Source organism: Lynx canadensis, chromosome B3, assembly GCF_007474595.2.
Source record: "Lynx canadensis isolate LIC74 chromosome B3, mLynCan4.pri.v2, whole genome shotgun sequence".
In the NCBI taxonomy this organism is placed as follows: domain Eukaryota; kingdom Metazoa; phylum Chordata; class Mammalia; order Carnivora; family Felidae; genus Lynx; species Lynx canadensis.
This window is the reverse complement of record NC_044308.2, coordinates 118542349-118555752: the sequence shown is the minus strand read 5'-3', so window position 1 is coordinate 118555752 and position 13404 is coordinate 118542349. Positions and strand designations below refer to the sequence as shown.

General features: G+C 40.1%; 1 protein-coding gene across 12 annotated transcripts in view; it reads left to right on the top strand.

The window, feature by feature from the left end:
- The first annotated feature begins 1706 nt into the window (after positions 1–1706).
- NUMB (NUMB endocytic adaptor protein) overlaps positions 1707–13404 on the top strand; it is a 196245-nt gene continuing 184547 nt past the window's right edge. For 2 of the 12 annotated variants that reach the window (XM_032593405.1, XM_032593407.1), the window contains exon 1: positions 4362–4455. The gene's annotated coding sequence lies outside the window, so the exon portion shown is untranslated. Of the gene's footprint in view, positions 1924–3779; positions 3854–4361; positions 4456–4647; positions 4769–13404 lie in introns of those variants that run through there. The other 10 variants (XM_030319513.2, XM_030319510.2, XM_032593406.1 and 7 more) reach the window with 8 other exon arrangements.

Genomic DNA, 13404 nt, shown 5'->3' with positions numbered 1-13404 from the left:
TGATGTGAATGAGCTGAGAACAGACCCATCCCGACTGAGCCTTGAGATGATTACAGCCTTGTAAGACCCAGAGCTAGTGGACTCAGCTAAGCTCCATCAGGATTTCTGACCCACAGAAATGGAGATAATAAATGTTGTTTTAAGTTACTAAGTTTTGGGGTAATTTGTAACTAACGCATCCCATTTTGTAGATGAAGAAAACTGAAGCTTGGGGATATAAATCAACTTTCCCAAAGTCACACAGCTAGTAAATGGCAGAGTCAGGATTTGAACACATTTAGATTCAAGAGTGATTTCAAGTCTACTTTCTTACGTAATTCCAGTGCTTGGCAAACTGTAGTTCTAGAAGGCATTCTACTCTCTGAAATCCTTGGAATGCAGCCATGTTTCCAGGAAACTCTTTGTGTGTAAAACAGAGATGGACAAAAGTTTAAATGGTGCTTGGTGCTTTGAGCAGCCCACTCCCTGCTGCGGAAGAATGGCTGGTCCACCCATAGATCTAGTGATAGTAACCAGGGGCTCTATTCAACAGCATAATGGCAGAGCTAAGAGCTGCAGCCCATCCATTTTGCAAGCACTCAAGCTATCTTATCTATAAAATGCAAGGTGGGTAAAGGGGTAGTACACATTTTTCTTGAGGATGAAAATACATGCATTACATAATGAGGCGATCTGATGTGCTATTTAAAGATCATATGAGCCCTAGCATTAGAAAACAAATGGTTCTACCTGTAGGAACACCATTTTTCACTTAAAAAAAACACACACACACACACACCTTTTTTTTTTTTTAAGCTTCTTCCCATCCATGGGAGACAGCTTTGAACTTTGAAACCACAGTGCTTTGTTCCAGCAGGGAAGGCAGCTTGGCACTTCTCTGTGTTGGAATCTCCGCAGTTTGAGATGGTGAAAACATCTTCTTCCAGACGGTTTCCCTTCCTTCATCCAGAGCTTTGTGCCAGTGATCACCTTTATAAAAGGTGGCTGCACGAATCTTGTCAGCTTTGCCCTGATGCCTGAGCAGCAGTCTTTGAGCTCAGGGAGGCTTTCCAGGTGGCAGTGGAGCAAAGATCCCATAGGGTAAAGTTCTGGCATGGTTCTCCTTTCAACCAGTGACAGGCTACACTTTGTTGGTATAATTGTGCAAGCTGGTATAAAGTCCACAGCCAGAGAGATGGGGGTAGGACTCTAAGCTGGCTCAGAACTCGGTGGCCTCTTGACTTTGTCTAGCTTTCCTTACTCTCTTCTCTGCTGGCCCTGCCCCCCACCCTCCCTATCCCAACCCCTCCTCTCTAATCCCTTCATCCCATCAGTCTCCATCTTCAGGGATCCCTGACTCAGGGAACTACCTCTTATCAAATATCTTGGCTTGCTTCCAATTGCTAGAAACAGGCAGCTCTGGCTCTTGTCTACTATCAGAATGATTTTCTTTCCCACCAGTTGTTTGTTTCGCTAATCCATTTGGAATTGTGTCTAGAATCCAGTGTTGGGGGAGGGGAATCCAAAAATAAACAAACAGAAAAGGAGCTTTCCCTAGTGACATTGCCCCCACCCCGGACTAAAATAGAAATGACAGGAAACCTGGATTCTGCTCCCTTGAAAAGTGATATGATGAAAAGAGAGCAGAAAGTAGCATCAGCATTCGCTGAAGCCCGAGGCCTTAGACATCAGGACATCGCCGCAAGTCCTTCATTTTCTACGTAATCAGGATTTATAAAGGCTATTTTTGCCTTTAATATACCTGCTATCCTGGTCTTGCTCAAGTGCCTCCGAACAGATACCATCTGCACCACCTCCACAGCCAGCCACACAACACAAAGCTACAGACTCCCTGACTCCAGTGTTCTTGCTTTCTAAGATGGGGTCTTAAGAGTGGTGAAGACATAACACAGGAAAGAAAAGAGAGGCTGGATGAATTATGTGGTAAGGTTATGTGATAAGGCTCATGCAAAATCAAAACGTGGGGCACAAGCAATAAACTTTCTAGTACTGTGTGGACTTTAATAACATAATAAATAGCTTTCTGTTGGATCAGAGAATGTTCCTTAAAATCTTCCTTCTTTAAGATTTTTTCTTTTCTTACTGGACTGAACATGTTTATTTTACTTTTTTTTTCTTAACTGATTTCCATAAGGAACAGGAGTGGTAAAATGTATATATGCATGTATGAGTGAAAACATTTGTGAGTACTTTGTTTTCACGGAACGGAATGAATAGCTGACCTTTGTGGAAGTATTCCTTGTTTTGTGATAGTTATTTTGTTGAGTTCCTGGACTTAGATGGCAAGTCCTCTTAGTGAGGCTGGACTAATTCTATGTTCTCTATGGCACCAAATCACTATGGCTGTACAAGAGCCATTATTACCCCAAGTACCATAATAATGCCCATGCCCTCCTATGACGTTATTGTTTCCTATCTGCCAGGACATTAATTGCCTTCTAACTTGCTCTAAAATTGGTAGGTAGGGCATACTGCCAAGACTAGAGAGAAGAAAGCTGCTGGTAATATAATAAAAGGCTGTGTAAAGGATATGCTGATACCTCCTTCTCATTGGGGAATCTTCACATTTGCATGTTACTTCATTTGTTATGGATGTTAGCTCAGGCTTGCCTTATGTCTTGGCTTCCATCTTATCATGGTCAATGTCTGATCTTTCCTTTGACTGAATGATTCAGACATCTCCGAAGTTATTTTGACTTTTCCACTTTCCTTTACAGGCTTTTTATGAGTCATTGAATTGAAGGGGAGGTTATTTCTAAATTGGAAGGTGAGGATGAGGGAAGGGGGAGGAAAGTTCCGGAAAATAACTAGGAAAAGACACCTTATTGTTATAGTTACTGGAGGAATAATTTCTGCTTAGTTTGGTGATATGTAGTTTATTCAAAGTTGACTAAAAATATAAGCTAGAAATTAGACTTTTTTTTTTTTCCTGGATAACAAACAGTGAAGTTTTAGACTACTTGTAGCTTGCTCTGCAAAGGACAGGGAGGTGAGTAGAAGAGATATGGGACAAAGAGTTAGCTGGAAGAAGAAAGGGGCAAAGCACAAAATTTCTGAAGTCCAGATTCTCAGTCTCACAGGAAGTTCCCAACCATAAGGTAATGCTTGTGAGGGGGTGCCTCCTTGACCTGTCCCAATCCATCTCTGGTTTGTTTCATGGTCCATGGGTTTGTGTATTATAGGTAGAGTTGTGAGAAAGGTATATTTAAATCTGACTTAGAAATTTAAAGAGTAATCAGGCAAACATTTTGTTATTTAGGAGCATGAAAAGTGGGTGGAAATTAAAAAGAAAAGCAAAATCTAAGGATGGATATATTTCTAGGAGCACAAGAGTTTTTATAGCAACACCAGATTTCTCAAAAATGCGTACTGTGACTTGTACCCAAATGAATAAAAAATGCAATCATTTATTCTCGTGCATTGTGCTAATGTGAGAAAAGAACTGCAATTCATTCAACGGTCCTAATTTAGAATGCTAGGAAAAGACAAGCTTTCAAATATCTGACACACATCTAGTAGGGCTATTTATGAACTGCTGAACATAAAAATCAAATTGGGAGAAGGGGCGGGGAGGGACGGAAATCTCATTTCCAGAGCATCACACGGGTAAATGTGGCCCATTTCGTCCAAACTTGCTCATGGCTGCTTGGTCACTTGGCAGGAGCCAGGGGTGAGTCTGGAGAACTCTCAACATGCCACTTCAGTTTATTAACGACGTTGTAACTGCAACCAAAGTGGGCTGATTTCTACTAAATAAATGGTTGTGCTTTGCTCTTTAGCATGAAGACTTCTGGAAAGAACTTCAAGGAAATAGGGTGCATTGAGACTTCAAGAAGAGGACATTTTTATCTGTGTAAGTGCTTTTCTCCCAAGGAGTTGGAAAACACTCCTTAAACACAACCTCTGATGTTGGTGTTTTGTAAGTACTACCCTCTAAACTATCAGTGATAAACTTCTCCTAATAGGGAGGGAACTGGAGAAAGGGATGAGTTTACAGAATGAACTCTACAACAAAGAGTTAACCCTTCCCCGGTAACCTCGATTGTGAACATCGGCCCCTTCCTTGCTTTCTACTGCGCAACCAAACTGTGCCCAAGTTTGAACCAACCCTGGAGCTACATCCCTTGCCAATTGACTTAACAGACATTGTCGGTAGCCTATCATAACTTCGAACTGCCCTACCATCAACCAATTACAACTAAAGCTTGGTCCAGGACGCTGTGAGTCCGGGAGGGGGCTAAATACCGGGTCCAGGAAAAGGGGCGGTGAGGAAGCTATGACAGACGGGTAAGTGAAACCAATCAGAATAGAGAGCCGCCGCCCCACTATCCAATGGAGAGATAAGAACTATGAAACGGGGTGGGCCTGTTGTCATGGGGGAGGTGGTGGCGCTTGATGGCTACTGGCGGCCGAGGTAAAGGCAGTGGCGCTGGAGTTGGTTGGGGGCAGCGGCAGGTGAGTGCCGGTAGCGCGGGCCTGAGGTCTGGGGGCCGTCGCGGGGCGGAAACTCCAGCTCGGAGCTCCGGAGGCGGAGGCCGGAGGAAGGGGGCCTGGAGTGTGGGCCGGGTCGGGCCGGGGCCAGGGCGGCGGCGGCGGCGGCGGCTGCGGTGAGTTCGCTCCGACTGGGCTGGTGGGAGAATGGCCCGGTTCCCGGCGGCGGAGTTCGTGTTGGCAACATAGGCTGGGGGCAGACCCAAGCGGTTCGTGCCGGGAGGTCCCTTGGGACGTCCCGCTGCTTGGGCGCTGACCGGCGGCCGGTGTGTGAGCGGTAAGTTCCCTGAGGAGACGGGAGCGGACGGGGTCCCGGAGAGGGGGGATGACCCGGGGTGACCGGCAACAACCTGGTCCGAGGACCGGGTGACTCGGGGATACACACCCAGGACAGCTGGGGTGCGAGGGAAGAGAGCAGAGGAACCCGGGAAACCCAGGAGCGGCCCGAGCGGAGGGAGCTGGGGGGCCGGGAAACTGGGAGTGGCCCGGGTCCGAGGGAGAAGAGACACCGAGGGCGGCCGGGGTCCGGGGTGACAGTGAGCGGCCTGGGTCTGAGCGAGGGGCGTCGAGGAAAGGCAGAGAGGGGGTTGGGGACTCTCCTGAGAAAGGCGGCTGTCCGAGGGTGGAGGACTCCGGGGGAGTCTAGGAGAAGCAGGTCTTAGGAGGGTGGGACCTGTGGAGACCTTGAACAGCTGGGGAGGAACAGGAGCTCCCAGCCCCCACCGCTTGTCTGGGATGGGAGACCCAAGACGGGGCTGGGAGCTCCTGGGTCTGAGAATCCGCGGGGGACCATGGGACCTGGAGCAGTAGTTCGGATTTGAGACTGGGGTGAGGGGGTCTACCGGGGAGTGGAAGTTCTCTCAGTTGGAGAGTAGTCACGCAAAATGACACAGGGGTGGGCGGGGAGAAATAATTTCCTTGTAGGAAGCGCGAAGTAGATAGGGCGTAGATAGGACGCAGTAGGAGAAAGTTGCTCTGGAAGAGAGTGGTGGTCTTGTGGAAACTGGCCGTAACAGCAGATATGAGAAATTTACAGTGTAGTTATTAGTAGATTCTAAGGACTTCAGACATAGAAGAAACTTCGGCTTCATAATACTAAGGTGGAAGAGAAGAGCATCCTAAAAGCAGGGTTAAGTGACTTGCATTCTAGTGGCTTAGAAAAAAATTTTGTTTTAGGATGACACCAATGATATTAGAAAATGAGGACATTGACAGGATGGGGAATTTGAAAGGAAAAAGGGGAGGTGAGGAGTGGCTGAAACTAAGGGAGTAGGAAGGACTGGGGACTTGATCAGAAAGAGGGGAGCCAAATTTAAAATAAATTCCACCACTTAGCTTGGATAATTTAACCTCTCTGTGCAAGTTTCCTAATCTGTATGATAGTGATAATAATAGTCCCTATTCCATAGGGTTGTTTTTTCACATGGGTTAATATTTGTAGAACTTTTAGCATAGTGACTGGCATCGAGTAAGCAGTGGGTACTTACTGACTAGATTGTTAAATAGAGGATAAAGACCCGAGTTTTTTTAATGCTGTGATTCTCAAACTTTAGCTTGCACCAGAATCACCTGGAGGGCTTGGTAAAATACAGACTGCTGGCCAGAGTTTCTGATTCAGTACATCTGGGGTGGGTCCTGAGAATTTGCATTTATCTCAGGTGATGGTCAGAGGATCCCACTTTAAAAGCCACTTACTTCAATGAAAACAGTAATGTTTAAACTTCTCAAACTGTCTACCCTGCTAGAGACAAGTAGAGGCAGATTGCAAAAATGATCCAAATATAAGGGATATCCTCTATTAAGCCCTATGTTTCTCAAACTGTGGATTGTGATTTATTAGTAATTTATAAAATCAGTTTAGTGGGTTACCACCAGCATTGAAAATAAAATGAAATAGAACAGAATTGACTAGCATTGCATTTGGTGAAGAAAAATGTTGTTTTGGGAAAATTTTCTTGTGTGTGTACTAGGTCACAATGTAAAATCTGTTTCTTACAGTCAAAGGAGTTTGAAAAACTGTTTTGAGCCATGCAGTGCAGCAAAAGTAGCCCTTCAGTAGGGCTTTCTAGGGACTGAGTTTATTATTTATTTTTATTTTTCTGGTAATTCTGTCTCAGGTGGTCATACATTCTATTTAATTTCTTTAGCCTCCAATTTGGTTTCTCCTATGTTTGCCTGATCACATACTGCGTTGTGCCTCTTTTTAGATATTGAGAATCTTTGGCATGAGGACTTAAGGAAATTTGAGTCAGAGAAATGAAATTGAGTGGTGTTTCACTTGTGCCCTCTTGTTTACCTTTCTTTTTATACCACGGTATGGTAACCCATTGTCTGTAAAAAACCTAAGTATGCACAGACATATTGGCAGTAAACAACTAACGCTGAAATGGACTGGTTTGAGAACAGTTCATGTATAGAAAATAAGTAAAAACCAAGTAAGACACATTTCAAAGAAGAAAAGCAAAGGAGTGTTTCCTTTTTAAAAGAGAGTGAAAGTAATATAAGGCTTCTCATGGCCTTACACTAATACAAAACATATAAAAGCATTTTTTTTAAGTTTATTTTATTTTGAGAGAGAGAGATTGTACCCGTGAGCAGGGGATGGGGAGAGAGAGAATCCCAAGCAGACTCCCTGCTGTCAGTGTGGAGCCCTATGGGACCCTGGGATTGATCATGACCGGAGCTTTACTGAGCCATCCAGGAGCCCCTAATATGAAAGGATTTTTAAGGGAATCAAATATACTTGTGTATTTTAGATTTCTAGGCTTTTGAAGAGAGAAGAAAGTGATAATAATTCACAGTAAAATGCACCTGGGATAGAGGCTTAACTACAAAGCAAATAGTTTATTAAGCAGGAGCCTTTGTTTTGATGATTTTCTCCCTTGAGAATGAACTGGATGTGCCACATGTTGTAAACTTAACTTGTTTGGGGACCTAAATACAATCTACAATACCTTTTTACAGCTATATTAAGAATATGTGTATTTTCTGTGCTGTTCTTGGTTTCCTTTTTCTTCTGTAAAAACCTAGATGGTTTATATTTAGGAAGAGATGATTATATTAATTTTTGTGGCTACAGGAACAGAGAAAGTATTGAAAACTTAGAGATTCTTGCAGCTCTCTTTAAAATCTTTAAGGGATTTATGTGGCCCTTTCATTAATGTTTTATGAAATTGTGAAGAAACTCTTGGTGTAGCTTTGCATTAGGATTTTTACATAATTTTTTCTCTCAAAAATAATTGTTCTCAGATTTTTATATTTCATTAAAATTTTTGTTTGGAAGACTGCAAAACATATAATCATTATACTTTTGAACTGAAAAAAATAAGCAGTCTTTTCACAAAAGAAATTTACTGATTTTTGTAACAAAGGTTCCAAGGATGAAAGCTTTTGAATTCCTTGCATTGCATTAAATGGAGGATCCCTGCCACCACAGTGGTTGTTCTTTAAGTCATTGTGCAGTTGGTGGACACATTTGTATAGATCATTCAATTCTTTGCTAATTGATGGAGGAATGTAAAACCTTAATAATTGAATGTGGGGGAAAAATATAAAAGTTCACTGTTCGTAATTGTGAACATTGACCAATTTGATTACTTGCTTTTTAATAAATGGACTTTATTCAGTTGACTTATTATTCATCCATAATCTAATCACACTTACCTGTGAATAGCTCTGATTGCTCAACTCATTTTATAGTGAGATTTAGTAATCTGTAGTTGAATGAATGGTGGTTTCTAAGTCCCAAAGAAACTGTGTTCCTGACTACAATTTGGTGAGACTTAATTTCACATATCAAAGAAAATTCAAGTAAATGATTTAGAAAAGAAGTTCAATTAACACTGGTTAATTAAGTTTATTTTCTATTTCAGTAGCATTTTATCTTCTTTTATAAATAGCTTCTGATCTGCTCTCTCTGCTGCTGGCCTTCAACTACCCATATAATAAACCTTGATGGAAATGTTGGTGCCTGAGAATTTAGTAGTGTAAAGGTACAGAAACCTATGTCTGGTTTTCAGATTGCTGAGAGAATTACTTTTATCAGAAAAGATCCCTTGGGAAAGTTACCACCTTAAAAAAAAGGTGGTGTTGTTTTTTTTTTTTTAAGTTTATTATTTTTTTGAGAGAGAGGGAGAGCCAGCAGGGGAGGGGCAGAGAGAGAGAGGAAGACAGAATCCCAAGCAGTCTCCACACTGTCCGCGCAGAGCCCAGTGCGTGGCTCTAACACACTGTGAGATGATGACCTGAGCCGAAAACCATGAGTTGGACACTTAACCGACTGAGCCACCCAGGCGCCCCTTGTTTATTTAGTAGAGTACTTGAAAACCTGCATTTTATTTTTAGCTTGCCAAAACATATCTATTATGTTTGATAGATTGTGATTTCCACAGAATGACTCTTGAATTCTGAATTCCAGTTTCTGAATTCTGATACATGTTTCCTTGATAGGGCTAGGGAGAAAGGAAACAATTGTACTCCTTAAATATTAAAAAATAAATTTGCTATCTAATTTTTTTTATCTTGACATGATAAATTATTTGCCAAGAGAATTTGTTTCAGTCATATAACCTATTGGGATTTTCATTATTAAAGTTACAAGTACTGTATAAAACCTTAGGATGTTTGTTCAGATCTGAGCCGCAGGTTCTGATAAATAGGATGTCCTCATGATACTGCTTATATATTTTTGAGAATATAAAATACACACTTGGAAATCTTAGAGCAAAAGGAGGATCGAAACTAAGGGAGAACGAGGAGAACACTGACATGTGTTTAAGGAGGAGTCTGGAGGATCTGTAGGAAGTATGTCTAGAGTAGTGAGCCCCTCTTGGCAGTTTTCCTAGAGTGACATATGTAAAGGAGGATGATCCTATTTGCAGCATTCTCCCATGGACATATTTTTTGTACTGTGCAGTTTCCACTGCCTGCTATAACTCTTCCTTTGTTATCTTCCACTCAGGAAAGCAGGTCAGAATGCAAGTGAATAGACTGAGAATTGCTAGTCCTAGAGGATGGGAGCCTGGGCAGTACCATGTGGATTTAGAAGGCTGGACACTTGTCTCTGCTTGTGCAACTCTTGGGAATAGGTCCCTAGCAGTCGTAACTAGGGCAAGTCATACCATTTGTCTTTCTCTGGTGGAGTCTGGGATTAAGCAGTAGGAAGAGACCCCCAGCCATCTTAAATGGGTTAACCAAGGAGCTAGTGTGTTAATAATTAATGTTCAGTGACTTCCCCTTCTCTCACCACCAAAGTTGAGTTATTTAGGGAGCAAGAGGGATTGAAAGCTGTAGAACACTATTTGGCTCCTGAATAAAGGGAAAGTCAGGGAAGCTAGCAACACTGAGAAAAGCAAAATTTGTAACCTAAGATTGACCTTGGGTATCTTTGACCTTAGAGAAGTAAAAGTTAGTGATGCTTTGTCCTTGTCAATCGTGTACAAGTATACCTTCGGTGCTTTTTAGTTGTGTCATGTTGTGCTGCTTTGCATGATTTATGAAGGTTTATTTAAATATTTTTAATATAACCAACTTTGTTATAAGGAATTTTTGCTCCCAGTATTCTTTAATCAATATAATTTTTTTTTCAAAGAATCTTACAGAACCATAGAATACCCTGATGATGACAGAAGGATATTTGTAACTACTATATTATGAAATTGAAAAAGGCATTGTGTTCTGAGGAAGCATGATAGAATGGACACAATCCAGGTTTTAGAATTGTATGACCATGTTTTTGATTCTTGGCTCTATTATTTACTAATTTGTCATTTTATTGAACCTCCCTTAGCCTCGGTTTTGTCATCCATAAAATGGAGCTTATAATAGCTTCTTTACCAGCCTGATAATGAGAATTAAATGAAAATCATTTTGTTTAGTGCCTTGCCAATAGTGGGCAGTCAACACATGGTGATGTTAATTATTAATAATTATAACAGTACTAAGCCTATTGTTGACTTCTCTGTTTAGAAGGGCTAATATTCCAAATAGTGTGAGTATAAACAATTTGGCAGTTAGGAAAACCAGAATTTACTTAAAATTTTTACATGTACTTTAAACATTTACCGTCTTAGTTTATGTGGTTGGTTTAGTTTGGTAGATTAGACTAAAACACGGGGCAAATGAGGCTCATATTTTACTGTGTGGTCATGGGCTCTAGCATATTACCTGATCCTCTTCCAAATATGTATTGTTGTATGAGTTTTTGTATGCTTTTGTTAGCAGTGGGAACCCTTAACCCTACTTCAAGAAAAACTATTAAACATTATAGATTGAATGGTTCTAAGTTAGTTTTAAATGCCAGTTAGAAGGAATTAGTTATCCTCCCCTACAGTTAATACAGTCTTCTTTACTATTTAAGTAGCTTCCTTTGTTAAGGATTTGGTCAAAGGTGAAAGAAAAATCTGTATCTGTAGAAAGCTGTTAAAAGCTATATTTCTTAAATTACCTCTGATGAAAGCAGGTGTGTAATTTCTATAACATTCATGATGTAATGGACTTTGCCTTAAGTTTAATTAGTGTACATAATTTTTTAAAATTTTATTAAAATTTTTTAAATGTTTATTAATTTTTGAGAGACAGAGTATGAGTGGGGGAGAGGCAGAGAGAGAGGGAGACACAGAATCTGAAGCAGGCTCCAAGCTCTGAGCTGTCAGCACAGAGTCCTATGCAGAGCTCAGACTCACTAACGGTGAGATCATGACCTGAGCCGAAGTCAGACGCTTAACCAACTGAGCCACCCAGGCACTCCAGTTGTCTTATTTTTAGTCCTATCTGTGGAATAACTTGAATCTCTCTTTTAATTCAACTATATTTTTTGCCTTTAAGTCACAGTAAATTCTTAATTACTTCCACCCAGATTGGCAGTGTGATAACTAATCCCTAAATTCTTTTGGGTTATGAAGTATAGCTATGGAACCGATTAGACACGTTTTTCATTAGACTTGACTTGTATTTTATTTAAGCTAATATTTAAGTATTGGGTCTCCCTGGCATTGAATATCGTTATTAGCAGTTCTCAATTTGTTACCTGCAACTCTTTGAGTTGGAGTGGATGTTTTCTACAGTTAATCCATTTTCTCATCAAATATTATCATAGACAAAAGTAATAAGTTCTAAAAATATATGTATAGCTAAAACATGTATTTTTAGAACTTATTACTTTCATACATATATACATATTACATGTATTATACATTTATACATATACATCATATGTATAAATGTTGAGATGAACTAAACTTTTTATTTTGAAGGCTAGACTGAATTCATAGTAGTTTTGGTTGACTATTTGCTCTGTCAGTGGATGTTGAATATATTCAGCTATTATCATATAGAGATCAGTTACTATTTTAACTTTTAAAAGGTTCATCCTTAAAAGCTCTCAGCCTACTTTTTCTACCTTTTACTTACCCAAATGTGCCATTTCAGAAACACTAGTATACTTCTGTTACCCCTAACATGGCAAATACATTCTTTTTTTGTCTTTCTTTTTTTTGGACAGATATATTCAGACATAATCGACTACAAGGAAATTGCACATGTTTATACAGTTTGATGAGTTTTTACCTATTTATCCACCACAATCAAGATAAGGAACATTTGGGGCGCCTGGGTGGCTCAGTCGGTTAAGTGTCTGATGTTTGGGTTCTGCTCAGGTCATGATTTCATGGTTCGTGGGTTTGAGCCCTGCATTGGGCTCTGTGCTGAGTGCGGAGACTGCTTGGGATTCTGTCTCTTTTTCTGCCCTTCCCTGCTTGTGTGTGCACACTCTCTCTCTCTCAAAATAAGTTAAAAAAAAAAAAAAAAAGATAAGGACAATACTTAACCATTCTAAAAGTTTCCTTGTGCCTCTTTGTAATCTATCTCTCCTTTTCTACCCACAGAGGTAACCACTAATCTGCTGTCATCATAGATTAGTTTTCATTTTCTAGAATTTTATGCAAAGAGAATTGTATGGTGTGTGCTTTTTTGATAGGTCTGGCTTCTTTCACTCTACCTAATTTATTTGAGATTTATCCATGTTATTTTGTGCATCAAGAATTTATTCCTTTTTATTGCTGAGTAGTATTCCAATATATGGTTATATCACAATTTAAAAAATCTATTCTCTTGTGATATTGAATTGTTTCCAGTTTTGTCTTCAAATAAAGCTGCTGTGAACATTCCTGTATAAGTTTTTGTATGAACATGTGTTTTCATTTTTCTTTGATAATATATCTAGTAGTAGAATTGCTGGGTTATATGGTAACTCAGTTTTCTAAAGCAGCTATACCATTTTATATTTTTGCTGGCAGTGGGAAATGAATATTTCAGTTTCTCCATATCCTTACCAACACTTTTTTTACTTCTGTTTTTTATTATAGCCATCCTAGTAGATGTGAAGTGATAACTCACTGTGGTATTGTTTTCAACTTCCCTGATGGCTAATGATGAGAATTTTTTCATGGGTTTATTAGATATTTGTTTATCTTTGGAGAAATGTTTTTTAGGATCCCTTGACCATTTAAAAAATGGGGTTATTTGCCTTTTATTATTGAGTTTGAGTTGTAAAAAATATACATTCTGGGTATAAGTCCTTATTAGATACGTGATTTGCAAATATTTTCTTTTTTGGGGGGAAGGTTGTTGTTGTTTTGTAACCTCTACACCCAACGTGGGGCTCTGACTCATGACCCTGAGATGAAGAGTTGCATGCCCTTCTGACTGAGCCAGCCAGGCACTCCTGTTACAAAAGTTTAATAAAATATTCTGTCTTGTTATTAATTCTTCCAAGTAGTAGTTTGTTGGCCTTTTGGTCTGCTGTGGCAGTTGGGGTCATGGTGCTGAGGGAAGCAGTTTAGAGTTGCAAGAATGGGTTATAAATGAACCCACTGATTTAAATATATGGTTGTATGATTTCATTGTTATGTTACT